The sequence below is a fragment of the Arachis hypogaea genome, chromosome 12 (assembly GCF_003086295.3).
Source record: "Arachis hypogaea cultivar Tifrunner chromosome 12, arahy.Tifrunner.gnm2.J5K5, whole genome shotgun sequence".
In the NCBI taxonomy this organism is placed as follows: Eukaryota; Viridiplantae; Streptophyta; class Magnoliopsida; order Fabales; family Fabaceae; genus Arachis; species Arachis hypogaea.
In genome coordinates this window covers 110,922,052-110,940,737 of record NC_092047.1, presented here as the reverse complement: position 1 = coordinate 110,940,737, position 18,686 = coordinate 110,922,052, and the positions used below count along the sequence as shown (strand labels likewise).

Genomic DNA, 18,686 nt, shown 5'->3' with positions numbered 1-18,686 from the left:
AGGTCCCAACATGAATGTTACAATATTGTTTGTTATTTTTTGATGACCTGTGTTTCATAAAAGGTTTTCAATAAATGTTTTGTGGCCCAAAAGGTTTCAAGTGGATTTATTCTTGGCCCAAAAAGTGTTTTAGGTTAATATTGTTGTTTTTCAAAATTTTAAAATTAATATTTAAAATCAAATAAAATCTTTCTTGAATGAGGTCATGTCTTTTCAAGTCTTTTCAAATGGTGATTGATGAATGGATTTTTGACGATTTAGAATTTCACTAATGAAATCTCGTTGTAAAGTATAGTTTCTAAACCAATCACTAATCCTTTCATACAAAAAGTTGTTTGTCACAAGTACAAACCCCTAAAATTTATAAACCGAAGTATTTAAACCTCGGGTCGTTCCCCCTAGGACTTACAATGAAGTGTCTTGTTATTGGTTATGAGTTATTTTGGGGTTTTGGATAAGGAGCATGAAAAGTAAATGGCAATGAAAATAAACTAACAACTATAAAAGGCTCTTGGCAAGGTGTGAGAACTAGAAGTCCTATCATAGTTATCCTTCTCAATTGTGATGAGAATTGATCATTGCTACCACTTAGTTAACCCTCACTAATTGAAGGAAAGTCAAGTGGATGAATCGATTTGATTTCTCAAGTCCTAATCAACTCCTAAAGGAATGACTAGCTTTAGAGGTTTTCAAATCAATTAGCAATCTATCCAATTATCATTCAACAAGGGAGTTAGATAACTCAAGTGTCACTAATTACTCTACCAAAGCCAAGAGATACAAAACCTATACTAAAATCCAACCAAGCATTTCATCAAACACTTGGAAGGCACAAAAGAGAAACATAGTAAATCAACAACAAGAATGAAATCTAACAACAATTATTGAAAGGAATTAACAACAACAATAAAGGAAATCACAATTATCATGAATTACCTCAAATTGCATTATTAAAAGAAAACCAAGGAACAACAATATATCCAAAACAAAATGAAGAATTACAATTATTAAAGTACACATCTAGAAAGAGGAAGAGGAGGAGATTAAGAATTGGTAAATGAAAAGTGAATCAAAGCATGAGTTAAACCTAGATCTAAGAAGAGAGATTAACCTAAACCTAATCCTAATCCTAGAGAGAAGGGAGAGCTTCTCTCTCTAGAAACTAACTAAAAAACTAAAACTAATGGTAACTAACACCTAAAGTGGTCAATGATCTTTTGTGATGAATGATTCATGCCTCCTCCTTAATCCTTCATCCTTTTATTCCTTTCCCTTAGCAATTTGGCGCCAAAAATGGGTTCAGAAACCCTCTCAAATCGCCAGGCACGTGTTGCATTAATGAGGTCATGTGCCAGCATCGGCGCGTGCGCGCATGGTACGCGTGCGCGTCCCTGGTCGATTCTGCAATGTGCGCGCGAGCGCCTTGTGCGCGTGCGCGTGCATGGCTGACTTTGCTTCTTTGACTTTTTATGCTTCTCTCCACTTGTATGCTTCCTTCCTTGCTTCCTTTGATTCATGCCTAGCCTATTTCAACCCTGAAATTACTAGCAAACACATCAAGGCATCGTATGGAATCAAACAGAAATTAGAATTTACCAAAATAAGGCTTAAAAAGCATGTTTCTACACTTAAGCACAATCATGGAAGAGATAACAAAACCATGCTAATTCTTAGGCTAAATGTGACAAAAGGTTATCAAAATGTTCTAAATCCAAGGCAAAACAAACCGTCAAATTGGGGTTTGTCAACCTCCCCACACTTAAGCCTTAGCATGTCCTCATGCTAAAATAAGAAGGAACTAAGGGGTATGGCATTTATTGAATGCAACTGAACTATATGAGTCCTATCTAAATGCAACTATCTAAAGCAATTGGAAATGCTTAGTTCAAACAAATCAATTCCCAAGAGAGCATGTGTAAATACAAGAGCTAAGCAATAAGGACCAAGTCCAAACCACAATTGTATTGAATTGTTAAAAAGAGTTCAAACTTGCAAGAATATAGATAATGTGGGTGAACACATGTGATTGAACTTTTGAACCCTCACCGGATGTGTATCCGCTCTATTCACTCAAGTGTTTAAGGGTTAATTCACTCAATTCTCTTCTAATCATGTTTTCCAAGATTTGATTTTCTTCCAACAATCAACATTTATTCAATGCATGCATACATTCATCATGAGGTCTTTCATTTAGGTTGTAATGGGGTTAGGGTCAAGGTAGGATCATTTATGGTCAAGTGGGCTAGGATTTGAGTCTTTGATTAGCATAGACTTTCCCACCTAACCTAATTAATGACCTATACAAATGCGAGCTATTCTAACTACCCATTCTTCACTTTCTCTTACATACTCATGCATTTTTTTTTTCATTTCACAACACTTATGCATTGATTCCTTTTTATTGACTTCACTTTGGGGCATTTTGTCCCCTTTTATATTTTTTTTTCTTCTTTTTTTTTTCTCTCATTCTATTTTTCTTTTCATCATTATTATTATTTTTTTTTCTTTTTTATATATATATATTTTTTCTTTTTTTTTTTTCTTTCAAGCTAAATACAGGAACATCAATGCATAAGGTCTCTACACTTGATTAATACATGAGTATGTGCCCAATTCCTAAACACACAAGTGTATTGCCCCTTTTTATCCCGTCCAATGTTCCCAAGCCTCACTAACTTGAATAATACACACTCTCACTAGCCTAGGCTAATCAAAGATCCAAACAAGGACTTTTCATTGGTTTTCCGCCTTGGGCTTGTAATGAGCTAAAATAAGGATGAGTTGTTTAAGCTTAGGCTCAAAAATTGGCTAACAATGGAGAGTAAAAGGTTGGCTATTTGGGTAAGTGGCAAATGAAATAATGGCCTCAATCATATAAATGCACAAACACAAGAAATAAACGGATATATAGAATCAAGCAAATTAAGGATCACAATCATGGGGAGAGAACAATTTCACACAAGAATGGAAAATAAGTGGTTATAAAATGTAACCACGTCAATAGGCTCAAGTCTCACAAGCTTGTGTTCTCAATTCAATACATGCTTCACAAGGTATGAATTTCAAGCAAGTTTCAAAAATTTTCTTTCAATCAATTGGGTTAATGCCCTATATTTAAACTTTCTTGAAAAACCTCAATGTTTGACTAAGCATTGTTGTGATTGAAAAATTCAAAAATTTTTTTCTTAGTTTACCCTTTTCTTTTTCACTCAAAACTAAATTCTTATGCAAAAAGGGTGACTAAGTTTCACTTAAAACATGATTTCTAATCACAACCACAAACTAAAAGGAGAATATACAAAAGGAGATATGCGAATATCTAAAATCCAAAATAAGCAATAAAAGTATCCAAAGCAAACTAGGAATGCAACAAAATATATACAAAATGTGCAAAATGAGATAACTAGGCCGAAAAAGAGTTCACCGATAGGCTCTGGCTTTGGCTGTGGCTGTGGGACCGGCTCCATGTGTGCTGGCTCCGTAGTGTCAGGGGCATCCTGCGGAGCTGGTGCCTCCGCGTCCTCCTCCTGATGATCCTGCTCATCGGAGGCCGGAGAATCAGGAAGCGGAGGTAGCTCAGCGCCTAGAGAGATAAGTGCCTGGTCCATCCGATCCAAACGGCGTCTGACATGGCGTCGCTCTCGCTCTAGGAACCGGAAGAGACGCTGGACCAGGAGATATGTAGGCTCAGGTGCTGCCGGAGGGTCTGTAGATGGTGGAGGAGCTGCGGCTGTAGAAGATGATGGGCCAGCTGCAGGGGCTGGTGGTGAAGGTGTCCCTATGACAGCCCTAGCCCGAGAGCGGCGGCGAGCAGGTGGCCGCTCGTGCACCCAAACACCCCAGGGGATAGTAACCTCCCTGTCATCAGCATCAGCGGGTGGTGGTCGCACATCATCATCCGACCATGGGACATCAGCCAGGGCTGCCATACTCGTGACCAATGTAGGAAACGGAAGTAGGCCACGAATATGCGCCCACCACATGCACTGTCGGATAAGTCTAGGGAAGGAGACCTCCTTCCCTTCCATAACACACCCAATCAGCAGAAGCATCTCCATGGGGACGTCAGAAAAATGGGTGGTAGGCAGGACGTAGTGGGCGAAGATCATCTGCCAAGTCTTGGCCTCCCTAGTCAAATGAGTGAACAACATCCCCTTTGGCTTGGTGTTGCCCGCATCCATAACCCAAGAAGCCTCAGGTATCCCAATCACGCGCCGAAGCGCCTCATAATCAAAAGTCATGGTGTGGATGGCTATCTCAGCCTGATGATGGGCACACTGGTCATGTGGAATGTGGCGGCAATGAAGTGCCTCCCCAATGGCGGCCTCGGTGAGCAGAATCTCTCTACCCCTCACCTGAACTGAATCCAAGGTCGGACGGAAGAAGTTGCAGTAAAATTCCTTCACCCAAGATATATTGATGTCACCCAAGTCCCGGTCAACAAAATCGATACCTAACTCAAGGATCCGACCATTAATGCGCCGTCTCACATCATTAGGTAGGAGCAACTTCTTCTCAACATTCAGCTTCGTGGTCCGATACCTAGAGAACCGAAGCTCACAGTAGAGATTGGGGAATTTGCCAGGATTGGTGGAAGGCAACTGCTGATTCTCTTTATCCTCGTCCTGCAATGGATTCCGAGCATAATTCTTGTAGATGGAAGGAATGGAGGGGGTAGAGTGTTTTCTCTTTTTGGAGGTGGTGGCTACGGCTTTGCCTTTATCCGACATCCTGAAAAGAATATGATAGAATATATGAAACATTTAGCATGTAACAAAGAAGACATGTTCAGGATATCATTATCAAAGAGCAATCATGATGTTGCACTGAATATGTAAAAGTGAACAAGTAAGCATAAGTGACCGAACCAAAACCATAAGGTAACACCTCATATGCAAAAGGCACTAATATCATCATAGTCATGAAAGAATTGTTAAAGAGGGTTAAAAGTGAGTGTAAGTAAAATGGTGAAAGAAATTAGTGGGTTAGAAAAGTGGATTAGTGATATGATGATAGATAGGCTCAATTGAACGAGAAATTGCGGTTCATGTGCACGATGATTGTGCAAATCCGGGAAGTCAAAAAGGAAACGGAAAGTTGCCCAAAACTGAAATAAAGATTAAAAGAAAACTAATTTCCTTGAAAATCGGACAGCATTCCGGCTTAAAATTGGACGTTCCCGGATAACAGAATAGCACAAACAGTAAGAAAGCAGCACCAAGTAAGCACAGCAACAGTGGTATAGCATTCAGGCAACAAGAAGTGCATAAAAAGGTAGGCCAAAAGCAGCATACAACATTCAAACAGACAAACAGCAAGTAAGCACGTACGGAGCACTTATCAGGCCTAGAATCCTCTATCCAGTCCTAGCTACCTAACCGCAAGTATTTCTAACTAATCCTAACATACAACAGTCTAATGCTACTAATCATGAAATTCTAGGAATTAACAAAAAAAATGAAAAAGGGAAAATAGAAACAGAGATAGCAGAAATGGAGCAGGAACCTGGGAGCCGGAAAAACTGAAAATGGAAATGGGGGGGATAAGGCAGCAGAAACAGAGTGGCACCGCCGTGAACGGTGGCGCGGTGGGGGTGCGGGAAACTGAAGGGCGGAGGGTGAGAAGAGTGAGAAAGAGAATGGGTGGCGGTGAGAGGGGGAGAGAGAGAACGGGTAGGGGTGAGAAGGGAAGAGGGGTTGAGGGTGAGTGAGAGTCGCCGACGGTGAAGGTGGTGCGGCGGCGGAGGCGATGCTGCTGCAGCGATGGTAGATGGGGCGAGGGGAAGAAGATGGAGGTTGAGAGGGATGGTTTGCGCGACTGCGCAGTGTGCCTCGCGAGCTAGGGTTATCCCGATTTTTGAATTGGCGCGTGCGCGCACCTTGCGCGTCCGCGCCCATTGAGAAAAATGGGGTCTTACGCTGGCGCGTACAACGCGCTTAGGCGAGGGTGAGCGAAATAGAGAAGGGCGCGTGCGCGTACCGTGCGCGCACGCGTGCATGGAGTTGGGCTAGGGGCTTAGAGTTGGCCCAACCCAGGCCTAACTCTCTGGAGAATGGCCTGAAGGTCGCGCTACTCGATCTGCGCGCACGCGGCAAATACGCGTCCGCGTGCATTGAGGGGAATGGAGATCTACGCGTGAGCGTACAGTGCGCGCACGCGTACATGAGATTGGGCCTTAGGCTTAGAATGGGCTTGAGGTATGCCCAACTCTCTGGTCCATGGCCTAGTTTGGTGGCACCGCGCAAGGACGCGCGCGCGGCAAGTGCGCGTCCGCTTGCATTGACGAATTCGTGAAATGGCGCGCAGGCGCGATGCGCGCGCTCGCGCAGATAGGGTTGGGCCTGGGGCCTAGAGCCAGCCCAGAAATGGCTTAACTCTCTGGAATTTGGCCCAAGCAGTTGCAGCAGCAGATCGGCGCGGACGCGGCAGATGCGCGTCCGCGCGAACTTTCAGGATCTAATAGTTGGCGCGCCCGCATGTAGTGCGCGTCTGCGCCCCCTCCTTTTTTTTTTTTGGGTGTTTCCCTTAGTGTTCACAACTCTTATTCACTCAATCATCATAGAATTCACAAAAAATGCAAGTTTTGGTATTATTCATCTACTACTAAACACAACATGCATGTGACTAAGCTAACAATTAAATTGTACAAACAAATTTGTATGAAGCATCTACCTACAATGGTAACTCAAATCACTTATTAGGCAAATTTAAAAGGGAATGAAAAGAGTTTACCATGGTGGGGTGTCTCCCACCTAGCACTTTTAGTTTAAGTCCTTAAGTTGGACATTTGAGATGCTTATTGTCATGGTGGCTTATGTTTGTACTCATCCTTGAATCTCCAAGGATCCTTGCTTCTCAATTGGTTGACAGAATTTCCAACCACATTCATCAAACTTGGGCAAAGTTCTACCCAAGATATGAGTCCCCATAGTTGGTCTTCATTTAGCGAACCGGGATCCCATATCTTGTCTTCACACCCATCCGTTAGTTGAGTTTCATGGTTTTGTCGGATGAGCGGTTGGCATAGAGGTGATTGACTCATAGAATTCTCTTTGCTCCACCAATGCTTCCTCCTAGATCCATATAAAGTGATCCTTGTCCCAACATCATCCCTATACCTTGAGGCCTTGGCCTTGATGAGCCTAATTCCTAACTTGCAACCACTACACAACTCATTCTTGCTTTTAATTCCACAAAGAGCTCTAAGTTGTCCATCCGTTTCAATCAAACCATATTCAAGCGAGAAAGTGAAGCTTATGGATAAGAATGTTACCCACTTGAAAGTTGTGTTGGATGGTAATTTGGGGAGAGAGGCTTCCCCACACTTAGACAATGCAAGGTCTACTTCCTTGTGCTCTTCTTTGTGTATTTCCACCTTTTTACGGGCTTCCTTGATTTCAGCCTTTCCCTTTTTGCTTGGCTTGGTGTTATCTTCAAGAACTTTATCTTGTTTAGTGAGAGGCGATTCAATTTTGGATAGAAATTCATTGATGAACAAGGTCATCTCTTGATCAACCTCTTCATACTCTTCAATTTCAATATACACCATGCCCTTCTCATCTTCCTTGGGAGGTTATGCACACTCTTCTATAATTTCAACTCCATGTCCAACGGGGAAGGATTCCATTGTAGAGAGCAATTCATCTATGATTGAATCCATTTCTTGATAAACTTCTTCCAAGTCTCCAACGATGATATGCCTTGGAGATTGCGCACCCTCCTCAACATCAATATCAAGCTTCTTGGAAGAGTCCTCCACGATGCTACATTCCCTTGGACTTTCAACATCTCCTAAATCTTCAACCACCTCTTCCTTTTCTTCAATGATCATAGGCTCCTCCAATTGTTCCAACACAAAATTTGACTCCTCCTTCTCCACCGAAATTTCCAATTTCTCCTTCACACTTTGCTCTTCTTTTGACTTTTCACATGTGGTCACGGAAGTACCTTGAGTATTCAAGCATTGGTGGGCTAAAGTGTGCACCACCTTGGTCAAATTGGTCACAAACTCAAGTGTATCCCGCTTCATGGCTTCTTGTCCTTGGAGTAACAAAGTGAGAGGCTCGTCTATTGGGGCTTGAGGTGAATATGGAGGTTCATTATTTTGAAGAGAGGATTCATAGTAGGAAGGTGGTTCTTCTTGGTAAAGGTATGGAGATGGTGAGATTTGAGGTGGTTCTTGGTAGTGATCTTGATAGGGTGGTGGTTCTAAGGGTTCTTGCTCATAATGGCCATAAGGATATGGTGTGGATGATTGGTTATATGATGGATATGGATCATAGGGTGGTGTTTGGTGATGAAAGGCTTGTGAGAATGGTTGAGGTTCATGTTGAGGGTACGCGTCATAGGCATATGGTGGTGGTTGGTTGTCATAAAAGGAGCTACCATAGCCATTAAATTGGCATGCATTAGGATGGAAATTATACCTATAAGTGTCCGGAGGTTGATGCCAATAGGAGTGATCAATTCCTTGAGGCTCCTCCCATCTTGGAGTGTTCCATCCTTGGTACATGTTGCCATTAAAGTCCACATTTCCTACAACACACTTAGAACCAAACTCAAAGCCAAAGTGATGAGAATTCATAATGAGAGAACAAAATAAAACTAACAAAAATTAAGAAACAACAAAAGATAAACCTATTCACAATATTCACATATGTACAACAACCAATAACACAACACCATTGCTCATCCCCGGCAACGGCGCCATTTTGATGAATGGATTTTTGACGGTTTAGAATTTCACTAATGAAATCTCGTTGTAAAGTATAGTTTCTAAACCAATCACTAATCCTTTCATACAAAAAGTTGTTTGTCACAAGTACAAACCCCTAAAATTTATAAACCGAAGTATTTAAACCTCGGGTCGTTCCCCCTAGGACTTACAATGAAGTGTCTTGTTATTGGTTATGAGTTATTTTGGGGTTTTGGATAAGGAGCATGAAAAGTAAATGGCAATGAAAATAAACTAACAACTATAAAAGGCTCTTGGCAAGGTGTGAGAACTAGAAGTCCTATCATAGTTATCCTTCTCAATTGTGATGAGAATTGATCATTGCTACCACTTAGTTAACCCTCACTAATTGAAGGAAAGTCAAGTGGATGAATCGATTTGATTTCTCAAGTCCTAATCAACTCCTAAAGGAATGACTAGCTTTAGAGGTTTTCAAATCAATTAGCAATCTATCCAATTATCATTCAACAAGGGAGTTAGATAACTCAAGTGTCACTAATTACTCTACCAAAGCCAAGAGATACAAAACCTATACTAAAATCCAACCAAGCATTTCATCAAACACTTGGAAGGCACAAAAGAGAAACATAGTAAATCAACAACAAGAATGAAATCTAACAACAATTATTGAAAGGAATTAACAACAACAATAAAGGAAATCACAATTATCATGAATTACCTCAAATTGCATTATTAAAAGAAAACCAAGGAACAACAATATATCCAAAACAAAATGAAGAATTACAATTATTAAAGTACACATCTAGAAAGAGGAAGAGGAGGAGATTAAGAATTGGTAAATGAAAAGTGAATCAAAGCATGAGTTAAACCTAGATCTAAGAAGAGAGATTAACCTAAACCTAATCCTAATCCTAGAGAGAAGGGAGAGCTTCTCTCTCTAGAAACTAACTAAAAAACTAAAACTAATGGTAACTAACACCTAAAGTGGTCAATGATCTTTTGTGATGAATGATTCATGCCTCCTCCTTAATCCTTCATCCTTTTATTCCTTTCCCTTAGCAATTTGGCGCCAAAAATGGGTTCAGAAACCCTCTCAAATCGCCAGGCACGTGTTGCATTAATGAGGTCATGTGCCAGCATCGGCGCGTGCGCGCATGGTACGCGTGCGCGTCCCTGGTCGATTCTGCAATGTGCGCGCGAGCGCCTTGTGCGCGTGCGCGTGCATGGCTGACTTTGCTTCTTTGACTTTTTATGCTTCTCTCCACTTGTATGCTTCCTTCCTTGCTTCCTTTGATTCATGCCTAGCCTATTTCAACCCTGAAATTACTAGCAAACACATCAAGGCATCGTATGGAATCAAACAGAAATTAGAATTTACCAAAATAAGGCTTAAAAAGCATGTTTCTACACTTAAGCACAATCATGGAAGAGATAACAAAACCATGCTAATTCTTAGGCTAAATGTGACAAAAGGTTATCAAAATGTTCTAAATCCAAGGCAAAACAAACCGTCAAATTGGGGTTTGTCAGTGATGCAGTTGCATGGTTTTGGAAACTTGCTTTTTGGGTACGGTTACCAACACTCCCTCTCTTCCCTCCATAACTCCTTCTCCATCACTTCTGTTTTCACCACTACCCTTACTACTCTCTCCTCTTCTTAAATTGAAACTAACCAAATGAGGAAGAAAACCATTGCAAAAAGGGCTCCTCGTGAGAAGGTTTTCAAGCTACCCACAAAGCCATCCACTCGCTCTCAAGACCGCACCTTTACCCCTTCTCCTTCTCCTCCTACCTCTCCTCATCGCTGTGACCCCATGGCTCGGACCAAAAAAACTCCATGGTTTCCTACCTCTGCCAAGCTGACGCCACCACCAAAGGCCACACCTTCCAAGCCTGGCTCCTCAAAACCAAGTTCAGCAAAGCCTGGCTCCTCCAAAGGCAAACGTCAGGCGACTGAGGATCCCATACCCGAACCATCTCAACCAAAATCCAGGTCGGTTCCAATGCGCTCTCAACGAGGTAACACTCGAGTCCCTCTCCAGAATGTTAAAGAACCAGACATTGGACCTTTTGATCACAAAGCTCACTTTTTGACTTCTCATTCGAACTATAACCCTTATAGATTCAAATCTGCCATGAACAATGATTTTTATGAGAAGGTTATCCAGTATCGTACCCTATGTCCCTCTTTTCTCGCTGATTTGCCATCTTTGAAAAGAAAAGGATTTCCTTTTGTTGATAACTTGATTTTTCTGGACTGGAATCACCTTTTTTATATCAAAAAACCTGTTTATCCCTTGTTGGTCAAAGAGTTTTATGCAAACATGACTTATCATGAGGGCACTGCTCATTCGTATGTCAAGGGCCGAGATATCGTTTTAAACAATGAGACCGTCAGTGATGCTTTGAAGTATACTGATGTTGGGCCCTGTGCCTACACGTCAGTTAAGTGGGATGAAGGAGTTGGTGTTTCTTACAATGATTCCCTGGCTAGTATTTGTGAACATATCTCTTTAATAGATGGCATTACACCCACTCACAAAGCCCTAGGATATGAGCGTGCTCAACTGCACCGAATAGTCAATCATATTATTCTGCCTCAAAGCGGCTCATATCAAAGGGTTTCCTACACTGATACTCTTGTTTTATATGCCATTCTCACCAAAACTGAAATTTCATTTGCATATTTGATGGTAAGATACATGTTTGATTCTGTTAGAAGTGAAAAGGACAAAGCTCTACCTTATGGCATGTTTCTAACTTGTATTTTTGAGTATTTTGGTGTTGACTTGACCAATGAGAAATATGAGAATAGACATTCATACCTAAAGGGGGGTGGTTCAGTGAAACAGAACAAAGGACCCACTCGATCTGAACGAGTCGTCCTAGATGATGAAGATGAGGATTTTGTCCCTGAGGATTCCACTGCTCCTTCCACTGAGGGTACTTCCATTTCCACTGGGAAGAAATCCACTCTGCTGAATGTGGTCAGGGATGTTGCTCAAGAGTTTGTCTCTCAATCGAACCACTTGATTGAATTGAGCAAAGAGAAAAGGAAGCTGGCTAGCAAGCATGAGAACTTCCTGAAGAAGTCAAGGGATAGGGTGGCTGTACTGATGACCTTCATTGATAACCTTCAAAATGATGAAGATGCTGCCACTGATGTTGAAGAGGAAGCTGCCTCGGAAGGGAATGGTTCTGATGCCTAGGATTTGTCTCATAAAATCTGCTGATGCTGCTCATCTTTTTATCTCAAAAGCTCTGTTTTATTTTGCTACTTCTTGGTATACTTTTGTTGTCTTGGATAACTGTAATAACTTTGAACACTGATTCACTTTTAGTTATTTAGACAGTTATTTTGGCTGTACACTAACCTTTCTTGCAGGATTTATAGTGCTGTTTTGTTGTTGATCTTGCATGTTATCCGCCCTTGATGACAAAAGGGGGAGTAATAGCTATTAAAGGTTGATTAGGTTGATTTTGATTCTGATTGAATGATGCTGCTGATTTTTCTGATTAGTTAGTTGATTGCTGCTGATAATTTATTGATACTGCTAATTCTTTTCTGAACTTTGTTTCGGATTAGAACTGAACTTTGCTTTTGCAATTTTTTGTTTTACAATATGCTTTGGCTGTTGTAATGATAAGAAATACTGGGCTGAATATGTGTTGCTGGTTATATAAGAATCCCTTAGTCAAGTTACATCTTGAACAACTCCTTTTAAGCTTAATGTAAACAGGAACAAAAAGAAAAGAGCTCAAATTCAGGGGGAGCTACTGTTGAAAAGGAAAGGGGGAGCAACATCATTCAAAGGGAGTCTCTAAAACCTTAACTCAAACTCATTTCCTTTTGAGTGTTGCTTAAAATCATGTTTGTCATCAAGGGGGAGATTGTTGAGTTAAGAAATTAACTAATTAATTAGTGATGACAAACATTATTTTTGGCAAAATAAATAATTAGATTTTGTTTAATTAATAAGTATATTTTGCTAATTATTTATTTTGTGTTGCAGGCCTAATTCAATTCAAGCAGCCCAAGTGGTATGAAAGTAATATAGCAAGGCTGATGGATAAAGAAGCAAGAACAGCCCAAAAGAAAGAAGCCTAAGGAACTGATGGGCCAATCGGGTTGCTTAATGGAAATTAAATCCAAACCCGTATCCATCCCACAAAGCTTCTCTTGTAAGATTGAAGTCTTCCCTCTTTTGAAGTGCAACGTATCTCTCCTCTCTAATCAAGTCAAATCATGGCATCAGAAAAGTAAGAAAGAGAAAGAGAGAAAAAGGTTTCTCCATAAGCCAATAACCAAAGAAGCAAGAGAGAGAGAGTTAAAGCTTGAAGCACAGAAGCTAAAACAGAAATCCCAAGCTAAATCAAGCTTAAGAAAGGTAATCCATCTCATCTTGCATGCATCAAATCTTCATCCCTTCTTCCCAACTCTCTGCTATATCCGAAAATGGCATTCAAGGGAAAGTTGGTCTCTGCCCTATTCTGCTTCACATCTACGGTCACAAGTGATACTTGGGGACCAAGTAGTTTTTCAATGGCTAAGATCAAGTTGACCATAAGAAGATTTCTATTGTTACTGTTTTGTGGCTTTCGGTCAAGTTGGAGAAGTCAGAAGCAAAGGTTCTACTTTGATGCTTGAGAAGAAAAAGTGTGCTTGTGGGTTGGTGAAGCTCAAGGCTCAAGGTGTTGACCTTGGAAGAAGAACTCAGCCACATGCAAGGAGATAAAAGAAGCTTGCTGTTCATTCAAAAAGCAAGGAGAGAAAACCAGTGAATAGAGGTTATTGTTCTGAGAGAGCTCTTTGAAGAAGTTCATCTAACTGGACAGTGTAACCTAATCAAAGGTGCATTCCGCCAGTATGAAGAACTGAATCAGAGGCTTGCTAATCTGGTTTTTCGCATAGCACAGAGGTTGTTGATGAAGTCAATCTCCTTCATATTTTACTGATTGTAATGTACTTTTCTAAGCTTATCTTTCTGTAATTTCTAGAGAGAAAAGGCATTGTGAGAAAGCTTGAGAAAAAGCCATGAGTGGAAAAAGGCTGAGAGATACACTTGAGAGAAAAGCCTAGAGTTATTTTCTGATTTCTTTAGGTTGTTTAAGTGTCTTGTATCTAGTATCTGAATGGTATCCCTTTCTTAGTTGGGTTAGCACTAAGAGGTATAGTTAGGTATTAGCATAGCCAATGTCAAGTTAGGTTAGAACTTGAGTGTGAAAGGATTGGGTCAATCCTGTGTTATTGGTGTATGTAATACTGTTTACTATAGTGAAATTCTTCCACAGTTGTGGAGGAGACTGGATGTAGGTTGCATAGCACAAGGCAACCGAACCAGGATACATGCTGGTGTTAGCTTTTCTCTTCTCTGCTGTGTTCTGTTTTCTGATATTCATGAGACAAAAATAAATTGTCTCATAAATTTCCGCTGCTAAGTTAAAACAGAATCAGAATTGCAAATCTGTTTTAAAAGGGTAACAACAGTAATTAAAAGGAAGACATAGATTCAACCCCCCTTCTCTAAGCCTACCACAACCTTCAATCACAATGCCAATAATTTAGATGTATCAATACATAATTTTGAATGTATTTATGTTGTTTATTTAATTTTAGATGTGTTTTTGACATGAGTTTTAAATATTTTGAATAAGAAAAAAAAACATTAAAGTGAGTTTAATTTATTTTAAAAACTTGGCTGATTTAGTACACTAAAAGTTGTTACAAATTTTATGGTTTAGTTTATGAAAAATCAATGCATTGCAAATGGTTATAAATTTTACGGTGACAAGTGTAATAATAAATTAAATAAAAGTAAAAATAGTTCCTTAAAAATAGGAAACATGATTAATTAAAAAATTAAAATAATAAAATATTAAATTTAAAAATTGAATAAATAACAATATTTAAAAGACGATGAGTAGTATTTTTTAGGGTAAATGGTAGAAATAAGCCAGTTTGCATGAGATTTTATATGATTAAGCCAAACAAAAAAATGAGACATGGATCAACTAAAAGCATGTCTCTATATAATTCGAATCAACCTCATTCGAACTAAGAAGCTTAGTAATTCGAATCAACCATATTCGAATTAGTGAGGGTGTTTGCAGTCTTAGTAATTCGAATCATACTAATTGGAACCATGCATCGGAAAGTTCGAATCACCCCAATTCGAATTATATAGTGAGAAATTCTCCCTCCGTCTATGTCTCTGCCACCTACTCCAAGCGCATCAAGGTTCCATTCTTTTCGCTTTTTTCTATGAAAACTACATGGAGTTTTGATGAAGCTCTTGTAGTTAGAAATTACGTCTTGTTTTTGAGGATGTTAGGTAGTTGATTGATTGATTTCAACATGCATGGAATATTTTGATAATTCATGAATATTTTGAAAAAGTTTCGTAATTAAATATTTTGTTAGTTTTTTTAAGGGTAATTCACCTAAATAAATTGTTTCACCTTTAAAATTACGCAAATGCATTGTTTCCAAAATGAAGACGCAAATGCATTATTAAACTGCTAGCCGCGGATTACATTGAGTTGTGGCAGCATGGAAACCGCTGTTCCTGAGTTGTGGCAGCATGGAAACCGCTGTTCCTGCCGCGGTTTCTGCATGATTATAGTTAGTCATAAACCGCTACTGGAAGTAGCAGTTTATGTGCATTGAGACACGTGTGTAAACCGCTAGAGGCAGCAGCGTTTTAAGTTTAGTATGAAAACAAATAGTAAAACTAATCTTTATCTAAAAAATAATTACAAAACAAATAATTTAATGGTATATACTATTTAAATTATATCATAAATAAAAAAAATTAACTTATCATTTCACAATATAATTTAAAAAATATAAATATGCATGTAATAAATTTTTTATTTATATTTATTATTAAAAGTGAGACTAAATTACAAATAAAAAAATACTATACTCAAAGTATTAAATTATATAAATCAAGACTAATTTTTTTATTCTCATCTCTTTTAAAATTTATAAATAATAAAATAATTTATTTTTAGCCAAAAGTTCACTAAATCATATATTTTTCTCTTTAAAAATTACTTCATTCTCTTTAAATGAATTTTTTTTTATTTGTGCAACTTTGTTGTTTTATGCCAAAAAATAAAAACTATTTGTATTTTATAGTTGATTGATGGGATAAATAATAGTAATAGCATCATAATTTTGATGAATAAAATAAAAAATATAAATATGCATGTAATAATTTTTTATTTGTATTTATTATTAAAATGAGACTAAATAGCAAATCAAAGAGTGAGTATTCATAGAGTACTAAAATATATAAACTAAGACTATTTTTTTTTTATTTTCATCCCTTCTAAAACTCATAAATGATAAAATAATTTATTTTTAGTAAAAAATAGTGAATTTTAAATTGTTTTGCATGGAATAAAATATTTTTTTGTGACATAATTTAATTTAAATAAATTTATTAAAAAATAAATAATTTAAAAATTAAAAAATATATATTTTATTCTATACATTAAAAATAAAGTTAACAAAATATTTAATTATGAGATTTCTTCGAAATGTTTGAGCTATCAATTCGAATACGGTACTCTTCAGTTTCATCCATTTTTGATAGCTCATGAATATTTTGAAGAATATCGTAATTAAATATTTTGTTAATTTTTTTTTATGCATAGAATAAAATATATTTTTTAATTTTTTATTTTTTAATAAATTTATTTAAATTATGTCGCAAAAAATATTTTATTCCATGCAAAACAATTTTAAAAAAATGGCTTAAAAAATGTTAGGAGTATTATAAAAAGTGGCGACAGTAAGACAATGCACAAACAGCAATTTTCGAATTACATACACATAATTTGAATAAGCTAGATTCAAAATATAATTCGAATTCCTCACCATGTAATTCGAATTAGGTAGATTCGAACTCTTCGAATTACTAAGACTGCAAATACGCTCACTAATTCAAACAGGGTTGATTCGAATTACTAAACTTCTTAGTTCGAAAATACTTTTGGTTGATCCATGTCTCATTAAAATCTCAGAGTTTGGTTGATCCATGTCTCATTTAGTTCGAATATGTTTTTGGTTAATCCATGTCTCATTAAAATCTCATCTCATTCGAATATGTTTTTGGTTGATCCATGTCTCATTAAAATCTCATCTCATGCTCGCATATTTCTACCATTTGTCCTATTTTTTATTTTATTTAACAAAATAAAACATTTTTTACGTATTTTTGTAATTATTTCTAAAATCATTTATTTTAATAAATAAAATATTTTTTAATTTATTTAAATAAAAAATACCGCAAGTCACCAAAAAAAATAAAAAATACCGCAACAAAAATCAGTTACAATGTAACTCATCATATATTCTTAATTTTACAATTTAACTCAGCATATTCTGGACTTTATAACATTGAAATATTATTTCTGGATTTTATAACTTTGAAATATTATTAGGACGTATAAAATTAACCATTAAATTTAAATTTTGAACTTTGTTGTAGAGCCACTCTAAAGAGAGAGCTCTTTCAAAAATTGGCGTATGCCACTGAATGCAACGTGCACACGGCATTAAATTTAAATTTTGAACTTTGTTGTAGAGCCACTCTAAAGAGAGAGCTCTTTCAAAAATTGGCATAAATTTTGAACTTTGTTGTAGAGCCACTCTAAAGAGAGAGCTCTTTCAAAAATTGGTGTATGCCACTGAATGCAACGTGCACACGGTTTTCTTTAGTAAAAGGCGAAAGAATAGTTCGCTCTGTGCACAATGCGTGGCTGCGTAAATTCTGATTTTAACTAGCACTAGCTTATGTAGTAACTCTCACTTCAGGCCCATAGGAAGTTTCCTCGGTGTGGGACTTATTGTGTCAAAACAAGTTGGAGCCAGTTTCTTATGACACATTGACACGTACAATTATTTCTGTTACCATCTATAACCAGAAAAACGAATTGAATTCTCTCAATTCAAATAATCAGATGCACTGAATTCAAATATTCGAAGCAATGATATGGTCATATGAAAAGCAGTCGTCCTTCAAACTTATAACATGCTGTTTTCCAATAATGATTCTGGTTATTTATTTGTGACGATATACCTATGGTCATATGGTAATAACAGTCACTTGTTATGTAGGGATGTAGGCTTTACAATAAACTTTAATTTGTAAAAGCTTCTTGGTTCTCTAATTGTGACATAGTTGGTATTTGGTTATAGTGATATGTTGTATAACTCATTCGGTTGTTGTGTAAGCATCAGTACAGTAGTCTATTTTATTTGTAAAGCTCGTTGATGATCCTTTAAACTCATCATAACGAAAATTTTTAAAAAATTCTAAGTTTGACATTCAATAATTTCAGAACCATAATCCATTACTATCAATCCTATCAAGAGATAGTCACCAAAAAATCCTATCAAGAGATTCTTCTTCCATTCCATAGTAGAAAAACCGTAAATAATTAGAATAGCATTAAAAACTACTTATTTAAGTCTAATTTCTTAAATTCAACCACAATTTCTCCCATACATATTTTTTCACACCAAACTAAACTTTTTAACGGCATAACATTCCTCTATTAGAAATTTACCAATAAGATTCACAAAATAAATTTTATAACTACAATTGTGGGCAACTCCTAAATTAGGAGAAAACCCTTCAAAAATTGGCGTATGCCACTTAATGCAACATGTACACGGTATTCTTTAGTAAAAGGCGAAAGAATAGTCCGCTTTGTACATAATGCGTGGCTGCGTGCTTTGGAGTTGTTGCCCATCACTGCTATTTCTAATAACCCTCATGTGAGAAGCATAAGTGGCTTCATCGATGTAGGACCTGTTAAAAGACAAACACATACATTGGTTGTTGCTGCAAAGTGTCAAAACCCGTTCTAATATGTTTCGTGTGGCATGCAATAGTTGCCTTACTGCATTGCATTTATCAGGCCTATAATTCCATGTTCTTAGAAAGGTATAATATGTTTTTCAAAATTCAGTTAAAAA

The 18,686-nt window shown here is 37.6% G+C and overlaps 2 non-coding genes across 2 annotated transcripts; both read right to left on the bottom strand.

Annotated features, from left to right (window-relative positions):
* Positions 1–17,350: 17,350 nt before the first annotated feature.
* Positions 17,351–17,466, bottom strand: LOC112731850 (U5 spliceosomal RNA). The gene has a single exon (XR_003167605.1). It is a non-coding gene; the product is annotated as a U5 spliceosomal RNA (small nuclear RNA).
* Positions 17,467–18,317: 851 nt separating this feature from the next.
* On the bottom strand, positions 18,318–18,436 carry LOC112731814 (U5 spliceosomal RNA). Its single transcript, XR_003167572.1, has one exon. It is a non-coding gene; the product is annotated as a U5 spliceosomal RNA (small nuclear RNA).
* Between the last annotated feature and the right edge of the window lie 250 nt (positions 18,437–18,686).